Source organism: Epargyreus clarus, unplaced genomic scaffold, assembly GCF_041222505.1.
Source record: "Epargyreus clarus isolate Ecla_fem2 unplaced genomic scaffold, WU_Ecla_fem_2.2 ptg000005l, whole genome shotgun sequence".
NCBI classification, from domain to species: domain Eukaryota; kingdom Metazoa; phylum Arthropoda; class Insecta; order Lepidoptera; family Hesperiidae; genus Epargyreus; species Epargyreus clarus.
The window spans coordinates 10,491,743-10,512,786 of record NW_027332213.1 but is presented as its reverse complement, the minus strand read 5'-3'; the positions used below and the strand labels follow the sequence as shown (position 1 = coordinate 10,512,786).

Below are 21,044 nucleotides of genomic sequence, written 5' to 3'. Positions count from 1 at the left end.
AGCCAACAAGAATGTATTGCTCGGCCTTTTTATCCCACTTTAATCTTCTCTCTTTGGGTATGTGGGCCATCACTGGGCTTCCAAACAGACGAACATGACTTAAATCTGGTTTCTTTTTGTACCACGCTTCATATGGTGTCATATTTTCAAGGCTTGAAGTTGGAGAGCGATTTTTAAGATATACAGCAGTGTTTGTTGCTTCAGCCCAAAACTGTTTACCGAGCTTTGCGTCAAACAACATGCATCTTGCCTTCTCAACAATTGTTCGATTAGCCCTTTCACAGACACCATTTTGTTCCGGCGTATAAGCAACAGTTCTCTGATGAATAATACCATTTGTTATCAAGTAATTCTTCATTTCTTTACTACAAAATTCACCACCATTGTCCGTGCGTAGAATCTTTATTTTCTTATTCTGTTGATTTTCAATCATCATTTTAAATTCTTTGAATTTAGTAAATACTTCATCTTTATTCTTCAAGAAGTATATGAAAGTCATACGACTATAATCATCTATAAACAATAGAAAATACCGGGCTCCTCCAATGGATTTTATTTCCATTGCACCGCAAACATCTGCATGTATGACCTGTAATGTCTCAGTACTCCTTTCTGTGACACGTGAAAATGGTAGTCTTGACTGTTTACCTTCGCAACAAATTACACATTTATCCTTCGTCATGTCACTAGTACCATCAAATGTCAATCCATTCACAGTTCCATTTTTCATCTTATTCAAATCACCGCTGTTAATATGTGCTAGCCTCCTGTGCCACATCTTCGCAGATACTGACGTCTGTGCTACTAAGCAACAATCTGCCTCTTTAGTTTGAAGCTTGTAAACACCATTAGTAGACACTGCAGTTGCTACCAACACATTATTCTTATTACGTATGTAACAGTGACTTTGCTCAAAAACTACACTGTTTCCGTTTTTGATCAATTCGCTCACTGATAATAAATTTGTTGTTAGACTCGGCACACATAGCACATCTTTAACTGTGATTTCGTAGTTATAATCCGTCGTTATCTGTACGTTTCCAGAACACAAAACTGGCACAACTGTATTGTTCGCAACAGTAATACTTGATAAACTCGGCGAATAATTTGCATTGTTTATCCAATCTTTTACCGCCGTCATATGTGCACTTGCGCCGGAATCAACGTACCATTCATGTCTGCTATATTTTCCATTCAAAAATACCACGCTAAATGCATTGCTTTGCTTATTTTTCTGCATTAATGGACAATTATTTCTAAAATGACCAATTTGTTTACATTTGTAACATGTAATTGTCTTCTTTTCATCTGTCACTTTATTTGACGTCGTGCCATATTTATTAGGATTCATTGTGTTCTTTCGATTGCAGTACGGTTTTTTCGCAGCGAATGCAGCGCCACTGGTATCTGTCTCGATAACATTTGAAACCTCCATATCAATTAGCTTTGACTTTATTGTATCTGTGGTAATTTGAATACCCGAGTGTTCAATCGCCATTATCATGGGACTATATTTTTCTGGCAAACCTGCGAGCAATAATGACCCTATCCATTCATCTGTAATTGCAAAACCCGTGCCTTTTAATCTCTGCGCTGTCTCAATTACTTGCGTTACATACGAAGTCATTGTATCACAATTTTCTTGTCGAATTGATATTAGATGTCGCAATAGGGTTATCTTTCGTGAAAAACCCGAATCATCAAACATATTCTTGAGCTTTTTAAATAACTCTTCCGAACTTGATGTTTCTTTAATATGCACGTACAATCCAGTATCAATAGTTAAAACCAATTTTGCCCTTGTTTTAGCATCTTCTTCTGGCTTTCTTTCGACCGCCGCCATTGGTTTGATGTAATGTAACATTCCTTCAAGTATCAATAGGTTTTCGGCCGCAAAACTCCACTCGTCATAATTTTGCCGTCCTTTTAATTTGGGAACACTTTGGATATAGCTCATAGACATTTTTTTACAAAGTTCAGCACTTTTCTTAAACTGTAAACTATTTTACTAAGAAAAATAAGACGATTGCCCATAACCTGTGAAATAACGTGCACTTTGCTTTTCAACGACTGACATTTATTTACGAATCAACAACGTTTATACTATGTACACAACAGATGTCGTTAGTGGTATTTAAATTAAATAATATTAGTAATAATTTGTTACTACATTATAACAATCATTACTTAAATAATGAATAAAAACAATGAAATAAATTGTATAATTTAATATAAAGAACCATAAAGTTGGGACATCACGAGGCGCTTATAAATAACGAATATGTTAGATAATTTCATTATTTAAGTCTCAATATTGAAAATGTATATAAAAGCTTCAAAAATACATGGTATCTAAGTTTGTTTTTTTCTGAACATAAAAAATATGGGCATGAAACTATTGTTGCAATTATGTTATATTGTGCAATGACTTCAAAGGAACCAATCTGTGTAATTTCTTTGTTAAAAAGAAAGGAGAAATTTCATTATATTGTGCTCAACCAGCGCCAGTTTTCGATGTTGCTCAAAATCCTTATCCTGGCGACATTTCAATAGAGACTAAAAAACGAACAACAGAGAGAGATCTCACAAGGCTACAGTGGAAGGCCGGACACAGCTAAATGAAAGAAGTTTGTAAAAAGTTTGACACATTTTTAGAAACATCAGGCACGCAACGCAATGTTCGCCCGCGGACCGATCGTAAATTTTGTGTAGCGTCAGAATGAAAAAGGGGACATCATTGTTGAAAGTTTTTAAGCTCGTTCTGTGATTTCGAACGTAAAACCGCGCCGTGAATATGCATAATGACAATAAAATTTATCAATGTTTTCATAAAATGTTTACGTTATTCAATCAGCTTTATAACCGACTGGTTGTTTATTTGCCGAAATTCGATATTTATTTCACTCGTCGTTGTACATTTCGCTGAATATGATTTTTAATAATAATAGATACATTTTTTGCTACAAAGCTGTAGAACTTGCAACAATTCAAAATAGCTTCCTTTATTAAGAAACAGCCTTAATTTTTTAGTACAAGTTCAACTTAGTTATTTTAACTCATGAAATATATCATAAAAAAATCATGAAGTACGTATTTTAAATGCTATTTACTTTGTTAACAATGTACATAAATTCTAATAGTTCGTCTTGATACAAACTATACATCATCAAACTATTCTTATAAAAATAGTAAAACTAGCAAACTTACCTACTTAGTAAATTGCTACTTCGAGCGATTATGATGACGAAACATAAATAAAAAACTTACACGTTAAAAAAGTTCACTTAGAACTTTTCAACTCAAATATAATATCGACTATGTTCGATAGTTCCTTTAAATACAGTCAACCCCAAAAATATCTGCTACGATTTTCGATCCAGCCGGAGCTTTGGTGTGATTCGAGCAATCAGATGTGGGTTATTGCAAGCGGGTGTTTCCCCCTATTTATTTCCGACGCGGATAACAGAAAGAAGCTCACTTCTTTCTACGGCACGATAAGAATTTCATTTCCTCGGCTGAGAAAGCCTTCGCTATCTGAGGAAGTCGCTGAAGAAAATAGCTAAGTGATAAAAGCGCTGAATTCAGTTCAGGTAGGAAATATTGTTCGCGGTTTTATTTCAAATTGTACTCGCCGGGAATGGTAGGTAAGAGAATCTTAAGTGAATGTCAGTCTTGTGTGACGTCATAAAACACGAATTGTGTGGAGTGTAATAAAATATGAAAACATTCGACATGCTCTAGAAAAAGTTTGCGAAATATTTTCATGTGTATTTTTAGGTCTATTAATACCAAGACATCCCTCTATGTATTAGGTACATAACCATTCAGACATGAAATGGAAATTTATCACTTTAATGTGAACCGCTTTATCAATATAATATAACTACAGAATATCTTTTTAATGTTTTAAACACTATAAAAGTTTAAATTTGAAATTTTCAAAAACATAATTTTAATCATGAAATTCTAGATCTAGGGGATTTCGTAGGTGACTTAATATAGGAAAATAAATATAAACTAATTCTTAGAAATAAATCTGAGAAGGAGGCTTTGAATTTATGAATTCCAAAAGCTAGGTCAAAAGTTTGGACCCGGTCCTTCTAATAAAAAAATAAATAAAAAATTAAAAAGTTACTCGTTCCCTCTTTCTACGCATATTACACCTTATTCCATTCGAAATAGAGGTTATTAGGTGGTGGGGTATTCACCGTGGATTTTGCTTTTAGTAACATGACCATTTAGTTTCTATTCTAAGCGGGACACTTGCGAAATATTTTGGAAAAAAATCCTAATTACTGTTTTACTACATTTTATCTAGAAAGGTAGAATTAGGCATAGCTTAATTATACACATTATATACCGTTTAAAGGGTTGTATATTTGTTGTCTTCGTTATTTTGTATTAAATCGATGTCAAAATGTAGAATCGAGTTTTAAGTAGAAATCTAGCTGATTAGAAAACATTTTTGCATTCGCTGGAGACAATGAAATAGATGTTAATAAGATTGAACAAACAAACGATGCAGTCCATGCTGATTCAATTGTCTCTACGCCCATGGAAATACGTAACCAACTCCATATAGAACATCAATTTTACTTAGAGCCGATCAAAGATTCCTGTCACTCCAGAAGGTTGAGGTGGTCGCTTCCTATGTAAGTCAGCCGAAAGCCGGACTATCCCGCCCAAGCCAGGACGTATGGTCACATTTGCTTTTAGGTCCGAGATTCCGGATGACATCCTTTATCTCGATACATTCCAACTCGATCTTTAAAGAGTTTGACTTGAGCCGCTATGCCTCTTTTATTTTATTGTTATTAATAAATATTATTTAATATAAGAGAAAAATTAAAATCATTACCTGGGTCATACGTTTATTGTCTAATCAGTATATAAGACAATTCGTTATAGTTTTCATAAAGTAAATTAAAAGTTGTGAATAGCTTTAAAATTTGAAAAAAAAAAATAAAGGCAAAAAACAGCCTATATTCTATAGGCACTTGTTAACCATAAACAGGATATTTTTATAAATTATTGTTCGTATAGCATTTCCTAGAACATTCAGCATAGTAAGAGCTAAGAGAAGCCGACATCTCTATTCAGAATAAGTACTTACATGACATGCACTAACTTATCTAAGTTAGTAGATATCTATCAGAGGTAGCAGTGCGCCTATGGCTAACATTAGGTAAGAATTGAATATTATGTAGAGTCGATTAGAGATGGCTATAGGCCACCCACTGTAATTAACTGCAGGATTGTTTGTTATTTCAATGTAAAAAATATATATGATACTTCTTATCTTATTTATCAGCCTAAAATCAAAGGTCAAATACAAGCTAATCGATACCTTAATTCGCAATTCAGCCAACTCCACTTTTTGTCAAAATGTTTTTTTTATTTATTTTGACAGTAAATGGCGTTGAACGAAATCAAAATAAATAAAAAAAACATTTTGACAAAAAGTAGAGCTGGCTGATTTGCGAATTAAGGTTAATTAAAAAAATAAATTTAATTTTATAAGTAGACATTGTTAGTGCATGGTATAAATTACTTAAACATAATTGCATAATAGATCAAATCCTATTCAGATAAAATATGAAATATGTACCGAAACTTGTTGATGTTGTAAATATATATATTTATTATTTAATATAAACAATACAAATGTGGCACTAGATAAGTTGTAAAAAGTTTAATGATGTGTGTCAATAATAACTGAACGTGATTAATTATGCATAACTTTTAGTAATATTTATTTTTTTATACATATACGACATTTCCTATATTATTATGTACGAAAGAACAAAGTTAATTAAAGCACGATTGTAATAAAAATAAGTATAAATAATGACTTCTTAATTTTTCAAAGTTTTAAACTTCGCTATAAGTTAAAAGAATAAAGTAAGTACGTACTCAATAATACTTACAACAAACAAAAACTTGTTTACTATTATCTTCTAATCACTCATCCGTATTAACACAGACACATAAAAAATCAATCTTCAATATCACAACACATACATTGCATGCGTTCCGCTAAGTTTCTTATTAGATCACTTGATTCGAAAAACAATTAGGAACAGCAATAAAGCTCGCACTGCATTCACGTGTTCGATACGTATGGTCTATACAAATCCTTATTTACAACTGACACTGTTGTCCATACTATAACAGAATCGAGTTCTGAGCGCACCTAGCGAGAAGGCATCTGCCGGCTATCGTATAAAAACTTATGTTACAATAAGCACGACATCGCGATCTATTCAATTTTTAACTAACACAACTCCACGACCCTAACACGCCAGATCGACTGTACAAAAAAGTCCCGAGGTAGGGGAAAATTTCGTAAGCCATTACTGACTCTACACAAAACTTTTGACACGAGTATTGCGCTTGGGCAAAGTCTATTTTAGTAGTCCGAGACGGCAGTAGACAACCGTCGTCTAATCGCTACGCGTGCGACAGAGATGAATAGATGAATATGTGTCGCATTTGATTAAAGTTTGGGGGACCAAAGAATATTGTGAGTCGCGGGACGCCGAGTAGGTGGCGATGTAGCTTTCGTAGCGGGTTCGCTCGCTCCCAAATCGAATACGATGAGTAATAATATTTGAAAAGCAAGATTTGTTACCTGTCGACCGCTAGGAGATAATGCATAGCGTTTTTTGGGTGAAAAATACAATTAACTAGCCCCAGGACGTAAATCATTCTGTTACGAAAACTCCACTGCTCGAGCGCAGGTTGCGCTATTATAATTCTTTCACATAGAAAGGTGACGGTAATGGAAAATAAAATTGTTGCGGCGTGTTTAGACTTTGAATAGAGCAGATAATTAGGCTATGGACCGCAAATTATGACCGTGCAGGTGGATTTTTCACTTTTTTCTACTAATGCAGAATACATTTGATTGGATGCATCCGCTGTTTTTTTGTTTCGAGACATTTAAGGCAATAACTGTCGTCTGAATTGGTAAGTTGTCGTTTGTTACGAGTCCGTTTTTTGTGACCTTTGTGTAGCTTGGCCTACAATGACATCCACCATAATATGCGGAGAAGTGAAAAAATGTATTACTAAGCCCGTAAACGTTTAGTTTCATTGTTTTCGAAACAATGTAACGAATGAGACCTGACTGACATCGATCGGGAGTTTAAGGCTTTTAAGTTCGTACAGTACACAATAAAAGGTGAACACTCAATCGAGGTAATTTTAAAATTACGACCTGCCTTAAACCTCAATTACGATGTGGGCCTGAGCACCTTCGCATCTCGGTGCGCGAATCGCTCGCCTTCGAAAATTGCCCAACGAGTCGACGCAGAAATTGTCGGGAGAGGCTTTCAGAATTGTGCCCGGCCGACAAATCGAGGCCCGAACGACGCAAATTACGGAGTCGACTACGATTCGAGTCGACTCGAAAATTGCATCGAGTTCCCGCAATCGGGAGGTCGTGCGGAGCCTAATGAAGACGTTAAGTTAAATCGTGGCGGTGCTTATAGAATGTTATGGTGTTTATATTGATTTTTATGAGAATATAATTTTATTACGCCCCGCTTGACTCCGAAGCCGTTGCGTCCAGTTTATGTTTTGTTGTTATTTGTCCGATGTCTGTGTTTGTTCGACTGTGTTCGGTTGAATCGATCCTTATTCCGCTACGATAGACATGAAAATAATGATCAAAACAACTAAACAAACGGCGGGCCGGTAAACATCGGGTGGACTGTTTGTATGGTACAAGGGTGTATGTAATTTGAGGGTATAAATTCGAGGACATATAAAAAGCAGTGTCACAATAATGAACGCGAGCGATTTAATTTAAGCGACATAAACACGAGCTATCTGGCGCTGGCATCGATAAGGGCGCGCTAAATGACAAACTGCGGCAGTGAGAGAAATGCTTTAAAACGGTGTAATTTTTACTCTTTATCTGCAGATCTGAGTGGAGATTAAAAATACCAACGATGAGCGCTTCACTTATTTTGGTTGAACACACGTGATGTATACTTAATTTGGTAATTTGTATGTCATTAAATTTTATTAACGATCATTTAATCGACGGTCTTTCGATACATTTGTAAGTGGCGTTGCTTTATATTGCCCACACAAATTTTAATAAAAAAAGTACAATATGTTTTGTTACAAAATCATTTTTTTATTATTGTGTAGTATTTATACAGTCACAGTAGATTATGTACCTATTTTAATGTGAAACACATTATATATTATGTTATTAGTTTCTTTTAAAATATTTAACAATCTTGTTGGCACACTAGATAAAGTTCAAAATTATTTAGAATTTCTTTGCACATTCATTCCACTCCCACTCGTTCACACTGTTTCACAGCCCTATTTCACCGGAACGTGCGTTATTTGCATCGGCTAAATATTTCGCGACCTATGAAAAAGAAGGAGGTCCAAAATAACCCTAATTAAAATAGCGATAAAGAAAGCTCGATATTATAATGAGTCCGAGCTTTTTAATATGCACTCAAATTGGATATTATCTTACTTTTAAATTTTGATATTGTTTTCTTTTAATTTTTATGTCCATTTAAAGGTTAATTAGTATTTTTATGTGTAGCCATTAATTACTGAACATATTTTCGAATGCAAACTTAGAGGTATCTAACCTATAAGTTATAGGAATACCTATTTCTATGAAGTTTTTCCTTCGAGCTATTCGCTTATGTTTCTAAAAATATTACTTTTTTTATTTGTGGAAGATAGGTATTTCACATCAAAGAATAAATTTTACAAAATGTACATTTAGTTATAGTATCAATTTCGTTTCTACATTCAGTATATTATTTTTATTTCCCCGTCAAGTACATATGAAGCATTATAAAGCTAAGAGTTCGATTGGACCTGAGAGCGGTCCTTGTACCGATCAAAAGATGTACCCATACAGAGATACATGCATACGGCGTATGCGTATTGGGATGTAATGAACACTGCCCCGGTATAATCGATCGAACACACCTCTCGATGAAGATATTACGAACTGGTTCCGATTTATTTCTGCATCGGTTGCATATAACTTAGATATTCGATTCGTTCATTTAAAGTTAAGATAAAACGTCGATCGATTTGTGCACTTAAGACCGATCGATCGAAGCTGTTATCAGTCAATTAGGAACGATCTCAAAGCGATCCCATCAAGTTTATCTTAAATATCTAGAAAACGTTTATTCAATGTTTTTGAGATACTCTTGATTAGGTGGTTTTATTCATTAACTTCACGCGTAGATAATCGTATAGTATCTTATATATCAGTATCTACCTATTAATATTAATGCTTTGCCTATGCCTTGTGAAATATTTGTTTTAATAAGTAAGTACATCAGTACATTAACCACTTAAAATCATCGGTTTAACTTACACGACATTCTTCTAAAGAGAGTAAAGTATAAAAATGTTTTAAGTTCTTAGATAACGCGCAGCTCTAAATAACGGAGTCAATTCAGAAGATATTATGTCGTGCGGCGAGCGATACTTCATACGGCGGCTATTAATACATCGGAGGAGTGCCATTCCTCCCACCCAATATTTCAAATACCAATAAGCCACTAACTCTAACGCCCGTTCTAATCTAAACGGCCTTTTTTAAAACTAATAAAAGACCTCGTTAAAAATAGCCACCGAAAATTTCAAGTGCTTGCGCGTTTATCTTTAGTAAACAAGAGGCAACCGATGTTAGGTTAATGATACACATCCATCTATTCCTCGTGTATAAATATATTGGAGCTGACTGAATACATCTGTTCTAACAGTCTTTCAGTGGGAGGTTGAAGGCTGAAGTGTTTTATGGATATTATTATTATTCCGTTTATTAACCGCATCAGGGATCGTTAATGGTCTAATTGTATCACCACTGTAGTTTGAACTGACTACGATCTTTAGTACAGTTACTTTAGAGTTTAAAGTTACGTCTTTTACTTAGTAACCAAACGAACGAAGCGAATTGCGTTCAATAAAAATGTAATTGCCGGTACTTCCTCAGAGCCCGGGAGTGTTTCGAAGAAGCATACAAACGTATATAATTTCGATTGAAAAGTGTTCAATATCTTTCATTGAGACATAAGTTTGTTAATAACTCAAGGAACCGACCCTGCGGTGTTGCAAGGGCTTTATAATTCTGCACTGATTACAAAGGGGAGCCGGCGGCCGCAATTTCGTCTTGTACCGATCGTGCCGTACATAAATTATCAGTTATTGATGAAGACATTAAGCTTACGTACGGTATACAACAATTAATAAATATCGATTTTTCAGCCAGCGTAAAGACTCTGCGTACGACTTTGTTACTGTGTCAATATCTACTTATCAAATAAGAGTATAAAATGTAGATCTACCTATGGACATTACGAATAATTTCAATTTACTTAGTAATCAGTATGCAAAACTCTTTTAGTAGTCTCTATGTGATTGAGGACAACAATCTTTTACAATACTAAAACATCAGTACATACGTATGTAATATCTATAATACATTGTATAACACAGGGTATATATAGTCTGTTTTAAAAATACCAGAAGGCCATGAAATAACCGTGGGAACTGAGCATATGCTAAAATTTAGTAATATAATAAATAACATTTAATTCCCATAGATTCTATTAAGGTATGATCATGCTAACAGTAATCTAAAGTTATTTCTTCGAAAAATTGAATTTATTTTGAATTAATGAATACATTTGTTTAAATTATACGTATTCATAAAATTGTTGTGTTAAAATCTTAAATAAAGTTTTAAACAAATCCTAAATTTATTTTAATTTTTGTATTTTTATTCGGTTATGTAATTTACCATTCACATTAATATTTACTACAATCTTAACGTGCGTAAAGTACGAAACAGTTTACAAATATATAATTAGTTAATGTAAGTTGAACATACTCTAAGGGCAAATACCCTAGTGTATTAAACGAGAACGGCTTAATATTATCGATTCGATTCAAACGATGTTTTGCTGACGCTATATTAATAAGCGATTGTTTTCGCGTCAGCTTTTGCACTTCGCTGAATCCGATTTCCGAACAGGACTTTTAAAAATCAACTTCTTGTCAACCGGGAACCAGTTTCACCTAATTCCGATGTTAATAACTGCGGCACAACAAATAAGATTAATTACATTCCGTTTCGGGGCCATTATAATTAATGTCGTCGAAATAATTTCACATCTCGTTTAACAACGCAAAATGTATATCATTTTTTCCGATACAAAATATTAAATCATTTTTTTAGAAATCAAACTCCACATACTGTTGAATCGCTATTGACAGGACTACAACAACTCGCGCAATTAGGTTCGTATTCTGTTACGATTTATTCTTTAAAATATAATCGAACAATCGCAGCGAAAGACAGTAAATGATTTATGGGTCTCGCGCCTTAGCTTTAAATAAAACATTGCCGTGAGCTTTCAACATCTACGGACGAGAGTCACGATTGTAATTTTAAAGCGTTCCGTCTGATGTATTTATTCTCGAGTATTATGTATCACATAAAAGTCAATTTTAGATGACGATTACTTTGTATCAAGACGTATCTATTCAAGTGCATGCCATGTGACAAAGTCTCACCACTTGTGTGTAACCTACATGGGAACGAATACATCTGTCAGTTTGTCCGGATCTGAATAGCGCGGTCTCATTCATATGTTAGTGTAGAATCGAAGGGACAACTGGGGACTGTTTGAAATTGAAAACTAGCTAATAGGAGGACAGCGTGTGCCTTGCCATCCAGATTACGGAGCGCAGAATTAATTCACCAATAGAATTTAATTCTATAAGTGGTTTGCAGACTTGATACATTCGAAAGGTATGTTATGCGCTCTTGTAGCTTTGTTTTTGGAGCTTGTAGTTTTCTTTGTTGATCGTAAGCTTATAAACAAGATGTTTTGAAATTGAATTTAAATGTATCTATTTTTTTGAAATTGTATTGTGCGCTGTAATCGTTTTTTATAGTTAGTTAGTTATAGTTAAAGTAGTTTTATAGTTAGTTTATTGCATAGGTGAAAACGATATATGAAGCATTTTTTTCTTCTCTTTATAAAACAATGTTCTTGAATCGTAATCGAACATTATTTATTAAAAAGAATCAATTTTCAAAATCAACAACTATACAAATATTAAGCTGCTGTTACACATGCAATAATTTGTATCTTTAGTCTATAAGCTCAATAGTTAGCTCGTGTAGCCAGTCTAAATCGGGCCTAAGATAGTTTATGATCTTCATTGTTTGCACTCCACCGCTGTACTATTGTGCGGCGGGTTCCCGACTATTATTTTATTGACTTCCTATGACCTGAGTGCTTTATCGTACCTACCTGTGCGCAATTCCGCTCCCCGGCTTAAATTGCGACCCGTATTTAGGATGCCCATTTGTCATCGAATGCGAATACAGAACAATTGTAAGTTTGACAAGAAAAAAAGTTGTTTTCAAAATTAAAAATAGTAGAGTCAAATGCAATCCTTAAAATTGATCTTACATAATAATTGAAATATATTTATTTTATGTGAATAGTAAATTATTAGAAATGGTGAATTTACGTGTTATATTATCTAACTAAGCATCAATTTGATTAGCGTGGCTCTATTAAGAAAAAAATCTATAGGCATGATTTTTTGACGTGGTTCAAGAAAGTTATTTCAGAAAAAAATAAAACAATATTAGTAGTTACTCCGAAAATAATTTGACTGAGAAATTACTTCTCACATCCAATACAATTATAGACACTGAAGAATGAAGGGCCTTTTAGTGACAGCCCTGGTACAAAAGACGTCTCATTTAAAACTTGCAACATGTTGAGCACCTCCTTGTGTATTATATCTTGGGTTTTATAATCTTCATATAAGTCAAAGGTGGTAGAGGTCTTCGCGGGTCTACAATATCGGTACCAAGGTAACTAACTAACTTCTTTACAAAAACAAATATTGGACGGGTGTAGTAAGGTAATGTTAATATAAGGCGCTACTACATAACATTCATTATTTGTATATTAGATAATTTACCTGTGTTATTTTTTCTTTTTTAGACTCAGCAACAGATTACGGTTCATAAGCAGCAAAGTGTGCTATGTTACTTGTTTTACACAAAAATAACCTAAAAAACGGTTTATTAAATACGAGAGGTCTTTGCAATTCAATGATGTAACGGTTTGGGTTTTATCCACGTGGACAAGAAGCGAATCTTGTGACTAATAGGGTTATGTAAATAGATTCGTGCATACATATTCTAAGAGCGATCGAGTAGGCTAGACATATAGGTAGACCTTATAGTATTCACTTTCATTTTTAAGCGAAATAAATCGTACTAGTTTCTGCCCGGTTGCCGAAATTAGACTATTGCGAAGAATTTGAATATTTTAAATTCGAAAAAAAATTGTAGTACTATTATTGTGCACTAAATTTAATTGGATTCAGAGCTCGCTTAGATTCAGAACGCCTTTTTAATCTTATTGTACAATAAAAAGTATTGTACAATGTTGTTGTAGGTCTAGGGCCCGCTTAGGCAAAATATATTTTTTAAATAGTAATTATGGAAAAATATATCAAAATAAAAAATGGCTTTATTTTCATACGTTCATACCCCACATCTTAATGGAAGTCAATAATTAACAGCGAAACAGTTAACACCTACCTAATACGCTAAAAACATTATTTTATTTCATTGTCGCGAAATGCCCGCAAAGTGTAACATATCAACCCGGAATAAACGCAACACAAAAAGCAGTATGCGGTAGCAGAACTTCCCACACTTAAAATTCATTTTTTCGACCATTCCTAGTAATCATTATACGAGCGTCGACACCGCGTACATTTCTGTAGAATGAAGTTTATCGTGAATCTACGTAAGCTTTTTCATTAGTTGTCGCGGAAACTTGTATGTTGAGTTATATAGTTACTCGTGTTTTAACATAAATTTTAGAGATCTTAAAATAGATAAGCTCTACCAACACATATAGTTTGACATGAATTGGACAACATTTCATATACCTAACTTTTATTAATTGATGTATGATCAAAGTTTTAGCCTCTCATCGAGAAAATTCGGGGTCGAATATAAGAATTCTCTTTGTTCTTTACTTTTACGAGATAAACTCTTCCGAGACATTCCAGCTTAGTCCTCAGAGGTAGCGCCGCACCTGTGGCGGAGGTAGGAATATATAATTTTATTTTGGGGTTAATTACAGATGTCCATGGACGGCAGTAGCCACTTACTGATGGACAGCATGCTCGTCTGCTACTTCTATATAAAAAAACCATAACCTCTTGTAATTCAAAGAGATGATGCCCAGTATCGGAACAGTAACGAATGTGTTCGACGATGGTAATCATGATTAAGAAGCAAGATTTTGTTGGCACGTAAACAATAGATTTATCTACCTTTCAGCACTTTGTTTGAATGTTTCTTTTATTGTAATGCGACTACGATTTAAAATGTTTTCAATCTGCACACTAATGCGCATCTAGCGTAGCCAAGAGCTGTTTGTCACTGTCTCCGAAAAAGAAACATTGAATTAATTACAATTAACATTCCACCGCACTGCATTTAAAATTACAACAGATAGAAATTTGTGACACCTACAGTGGGATTTTATACCTGTGTTATTGTAAGTGCTTCTGGGCTACCTATGCAGGTGGTAGAAATACAATTAAGACTACAAAAATGCTTGTTACTGAAAAAAGCAATAAGGTTACTTCGAAATGAAATATTTTGTATAGGCCAACGGTGGCACTTACAAATTGTCAGTCACAATATTTTCTTAAACTACTACCGGATCGGAACGCGACCTCTACTGAGTAGATCCGGTAAGAAACTCAGTGGGTTTGCCTTTTTTAATTTTAAAAATAATTATTCATTTTTCTCTTTTCTTTCTTTTTTCATTTTTTTAAATGTCATTATTTTTACACATAAAAAGTTTGTTCAGCAAGATACGCTACACTTTGACATTTTCTTAATTCAAAGTTGCAACTTAGTTCTCAGGGATAGCTCGTCTGTGATCTTGAAAACAGAGTCAGCTCAGGTTGCGCTTATCTGGTTCTACAAGTCATCGAGTCTCAGTCGTTATTAGCCCATTACTATTCCCATACTAGCCACGGGTCTCAGAGTGAAACAGATTTAGCTCATAGTCCACCACGCAGGCCATGTGACATGGTAGACTTAATAGACTTTTGAGAACTTTTTGAAATAACTCTCAGACGAGTAGGATTCCTTCACAATGTTTAACTTCATTATTATAGCAAATATCAATTAATTTCGTATACGCACATAACTTTGAAAATACAGATATATCGGATTTAAACCTTGGACCCCCGATTAAGAGGCCCAGTTTCAACCACTGAGCTATCACGCTAGCCGTCATTGAGTATCATCCTGAAATGCACACGACAGGCGGTTGTATGCGAAAATTCCCCACATTGAGTATTCCCTGTATGCGAGCGATGTCAACTCGGTGTGCGCTAGTGAATAACAATCGAACTGGCAGTGGGCCGGTGATGAGGTAACGTACTAGTTGCACTCACTCGCTAATCGATTATGTGAGACAGTATATCAAAGAAAGCGGATTAATATTAAACAACCTCTGACTGGACTGGACGAAATGTAACTGCTAATACGCTGCAATTTGTTTTAAATGTTGAATATTTCAAACTAGGCAAACTTTAATGTTTTATTGCTTTTAAAACTAAACTCAACACGTTTTTAATTAGATGTGTAGTCTATATTTGTGTGAAAGTCTGCATTTTGTTTGTTTTGTTTTTATGTCAATGTTGCAGGAGTCCAAAACTTACTCATACTCGACCACGTGGCTCTCATGTGATTTGGAATATAGCTTAAATTAATTCACCAAACAATTTAACAACTAAACTTTATATGTATTTAACTTAACCTTTATTGCTGGTTAACTATCATTGAATTCAAGCGTCGTTAATGACACTAAAATCAGCAAATTTCAACTACTCGTACTAAGAAACCTCACCCAAATAAGTCGAATGTCAACCCGATAAACTTAAACATGGTAGTGGTTGCAGTAATCTTGGTTTTCAGTCGACAATGATGTGGACGAGTGGGCTGCTTTGACACTTGGCACTGAGGGGCATGTCCGGTAAATGTGACGTGGGAACACGAAATGATATTAAATTATTTATTGTTTTGTCCGCATATGCTGTTTGTGACATAAGTCAGTGTAGTGAAGATTTCGATGTCGGTTGGTTCATCATGAAAGGATAATACCGGGTTATTGATGTATGGTAGGTGTTGTTATTGATGGCTTGACGACCTTGACGTCATGGAGACCAGCAAAATTACAAAAGAATATAAAAAATAAATTAGGTACAATACAACCATTTTAACCACTTTATGCGTGAATGATTTTCTGAGCAAGTCTTGGAGCTCGCTATAAAATCTTTAAACGATTTATCTTATCCAATTCACTGTTTATTTAAAAGGATTTAGTTACTTTAGTGAAATTATTATAGATTAGAATATATTACCTATTTTAGTTTTCGATAACATAAACTCTTGTGTATTTTTTTTGTTTTAGATATAAAACTAGCTGACCCAGCAAACGTTGTGTTTCCATATAAATAAAAAAGTATTAAGGGTGAACAACCCTTATTACGTAGGGGGTATGAAAAATAGATAGTAGCAGATTCTCAGACCTACTGAATATGCATATAAAATTTGTTGAAAATCAGTAAAGCCGTTTCGGAGGAGTACGGTTACTAACATTGTGGCACGAGATTTTATATATAAGAAGATTACACGCATATGTATTCTATTAAAAATCTTATAAAATAATAGTAATTACCAACTAACAAAACACTAGAATGATGTAACACATTCAACGAATACCGAAACGGTCACTTGGTATAAATGCTGATTGTGAAGTATTATCTGCTACGCATCTAATTGAGGAGGCTGTGGCGTACGCAGAACGCATTAGGAATGCCTAATGATGTGATACTTTAATAGAATTCCCTGCGAACTACTGAGTAATAGAACCAGACGGATTTCGCATGATTCAGTTACTAGTGTGGCCGGTTTTGATATAACGTTTCTTTGCAAATGGCTCGGGTGGTATGTCGGTTTTTTTATAAAGACGCTGTATTTTTAACAGGCTTCAACCGCCGTACGTATGTATGTAAGCTTGTATGTCCAAGATTTTCTCAAAAACTGGTTCAGTAGTAGTCATTTGGATGGTGTTTTGAAAGTATTCTTTTTTTTTGTATTCCGTGCACAAAGTTAGCGATGAGGCAGACTGACCATGGCAGACCGGTAATTTGCAGTTTTTTGTAGCGGACTTCAGATTCTGTCCTATAAAAGTTATTATTAAATTCTTAAGGTAACAAATAAAACTATACCTACTCCTATTTAAGTACGGGCAGTCATAAAGAAATCCACAATTCCATACACTTCATACTACACGCATGCATCTAAAGAACATTATCCGCGTTCACGGGTTAAAAAAGTAAATAATAAGAAACAATAAAACGCCTGAGGTATCAGTTAGGGCCTCCCCACATAAAATAACGTGGAATCGACGATATGTCTGTAAACGACATCGTTCGATCCGAAAAGTGAGGCGAGACCTTTATTGGCGAAGAACAACTTGAGTCGCTAATACCTATTATTGTTATTCAGCTGATTAACAATTGACTTGTAGGCCGACTGATCTATAACCCGATCGGATAAAATCATTATTTAACCGTTCGTGTCTACAGATTAGCAGATCCTTTAATATTTTTTATATATTTGGTAATTGCAAAAACTGGTGGTACTGGATTAAAATATATATAATATTTCCTGATCTAATACAAGTTTTTCCAGTTTTTGAATGCAGACACTGTCTTGTGAAAATGCAAATTTTATTATTTTTTAGCTTCACTCTAAGATTATGTAATTATTTTAACATAGGTTCCCTTGTTTAGGAATTATTCATCAAAGTACCTAGTAAGTATGTAAGTAAAGGGTGACTTGTCATCAACAGCTAAGTAGGATTTTTATAAAGTTTTTCCTTACCGCCATGAATGCCTACTGGTACACAAGATGTAGGTAGTAGTAATAACTGTTAGTGCAATGGTCTGAAACTCAACCACTCACGATGAGGGCCAGAGTTTGAATCCCAAACACGCAACCTATATTTTTTTAATATATGTATTATTATTTTTTATGGCCTTCATTAACATTTAAGGGAAACCTACATGTCTGCCAGTTCGGTACCTATCTGAAAAAAATCTCTAAGATATGAGAAGTCTACTAATCGACCTGGTGGTCTATGACCTAAACCTTTCTAATTGTAATAGGAGACACATGCTCAGTGAGTCAGAAATGTGATGATGAATACCTAGCGATACCTTCTTCTGTAGTGTCTAAGTATAATTTCCATTCAATACATCGGAATTTGCCGAAGCAACAATGAGTTAAACGGTCGTAAACTCCGCTTATTTTTCATTCGGGACAGGTAATTTTAATGCATATTTAATGGACAATTCTTGGCTTCAAATTCACTAAGATAAGGTACGGCTATAATGCATGCTTGCCCCTGTATTATTTATCGTGTGATTTTTGGCAACGGTGCAGTACTGCTTGGCTTGGCTAGATGTATGCAATGTGCAATCTTCATAATGCATGCACTTTTCCAGGGCATCGCTCGCGGCCGCTTTCCGATGCATCCAATGTGACGTACGGGCTTATGTGATTATGTATTTGAATTGTGTGTATTGTTTTGGATACGTGTCATTGTTGTTGTATTTTTCTTTATAGATATAGCAATGTAGGAACGTTCGGATGTCACACTTTGTCAGTAGGTAGAGCCATCTTATTAACGATTTTGTCATTATTTGCGGTTTTTTGTCATTTTTTGCGGTTCGTGATAATGTTTGTGGTGTGGTTTTTAGAATAAATTGGCATTTCGCTGGACTTAGCAGTAGGACTCCATAGCATGCATACATCAAACTGCAAATAAAGATACCTATTCTAGGATATCTCGTAAACAGTAGTCTGTGTGTACGTACCTACTATAATCCCCATTATTTTGATCACAATACATAAATATATTTTGAACCGTATTTATAAAGGAAAACAAAAACATTATAAAAATAACACATGACACATTTAAAGTGTTAATTACTCGTAAAATATTTTTGTTGTCTGACCCTTAATAAAAACTTAATACAAGCGACAATTAAAGAATAAATTAGCTTAAATAACTTTAACACGTACAAAGCGCTATTAAAAGGTGTATAAAATGAAATACTTAAAAATGTACCTACTAATGAATACAACTGATGTCAAAGTTTGCGGTGTTAACCCCAACCACTTGTATTAACGGTACTCTAAATGTATGGTGACATTAATATTTACTAGTTAAAACTTACGGTAATGCAGGTGCTTTCACTCCAAACATAACTGCACACGTACCTGCGAACAAAATAAGTCATATTAATTAAGTCGAAAATCTCATGTGTAAAAATTGCGTAAATCATTTACTGGAGTGATATGTAGCTCACGTCATGAATAATTCTGTCCCGCGCATGTCCGGTCAGTAAAGACGCTTAATTGAGAGAACATTAAGATATTATGTTTGTCGAATATCGAAGTGTATGTGTGAACTTTTTATACAATTTTATAACCAGTTTCGACAACGACAATTTCGGATTTATGACGTGTTACACTTATTGCTACATGAAACATTATGTCGCCTTACCTCAAAAATATATCGCGTTAACGCTAAAATATCTAGCCGGTTCGAACTGTCTGAGTAATGCACATAAAACAAATTTTGATGACCATAATTTACTGTCAGCCGAACAACGTTGATACATGTTTGGAGCGAAATATGTCCTTACGAAAAGATCGCAGCTTTTAAGAGTTGCGTCGTGCTGATTTTTTTGTGTAAGAATTTTGCGCCAATCACAACAAAGGAGTGACAGGTTAAATTTATTTTTGATTTATGCACGTAACCCGAAATACCGATCGCACTAAGCACCGCCTACGCTCGGGTCACAGATAAATCATACGCGACAACTCAAAAATGCCAACTTGTTCGCCCGCGGCCAGTACAGCACGCACGATGGAAGGACAAGAAAAACAAACGTAAAAAATAAATTACTTTTGTATACCTCCTTTCTTTCCCGTTGTTGGACGCCGAGTAAGTCATAAATCACAGAAAGATAAGCATAAAAAGATTGTATGAGGTGGGTACACGGTAGAACTAAACTTTTCGTATTTTGTTATCTTACGTCAAGCAGAGTCCCGATATAAAAAATGTTAGACTTCTACACCTTTCTTCGAACTAGAGAAGGATGTTAAAAGTCATGTAGAGTACGCATTCCTACCCACTAGATAACTACATAGGGAATCTTTGAAAATATTAATAGAAACAAATTTTAAGCATCTAATTGATGCAAACCGCAGGGAAAATATAAACAAGAGCAAATATCTCTTCTCCAAAAAGACTTTCAGTTATATAATATGCAATTCCATTTACCTCTCTTTTATTAGTCACATATTAAATTATCATCATAAAAATATAATTCATTAGTAGGCGCCAAACTAAATGTATTAACCACTTTTATAAAACAGTCAATTTGGCATGAAAATGTTGTACAAGATTCTAGGAGCTTGTTATAAATTTTATTTAAGTACTTACCAAACGCTAAGAAAGCGTTCTTGTGTACTCAGTCAAATATTGAATTTCAGTGTATACAAGCAAAAACGTGCCTTACGCTTTAACACTGTAGTGGAAATATTTCCCATTCCTTGTATTTACTGCTCCTAGTAGTAAATATTGTGTTATAAAAATCTTAAATCACCCGGGGTGACCTGTGCGTTTAACAAATTGCTGCCGTGTACCACGCTACCACATGAGGGGCCATTTGTCAAGGCGACTATACACGGGCGCCTACTGAGCAATTAGATTTGTTAGCTTGTACCCGAGCAGTTTCATCACGCCCCCGCTCAACAACAGATGCTTGGACTAATAACCTCTCGAAGTTTCCCCTTCGGCCCCTCGCCCCGACCCCCTCAGAGCCCCTGAGCTCCC

The 21,044-nt window shown here is 34.7% G+C and overlaps 1 protein-coding gene across 10 annotated transcripts in view; it reads right to left on the bottom strand.

Annotated features, from left to right (window-relative positions):
* Positions 1 to 21,044, bottom strand: part of LOC140742280 (homeotic protein antennapedia) — a 246,585-nt gene that overhangs the window by 167,250 nt on the left and 58,291 nt on the right. For 3 of the 10 annotated variants that reach the window (XM_073073148.1, XM_073073142.1, XM_073073145.1), the window contains exon 2: positions 19,378 to 19,420. The exons of 4 other annotated variants lie outside the window; for them this stretch is intronic. The gene's annotated coding sequence lies outside the window, so the exon portion shown is untranslated. Of the gene's footprint in view, positions 1 to 5,927; positions 6,292 to 19,377; positions 19,421 to 21,044 lie in introns of those variants that run through there. 3 more of the 10 variants (XM_073073144.1, XM_073073139.1, XM_073073138.1) reach the window with 1 other exon arrangement.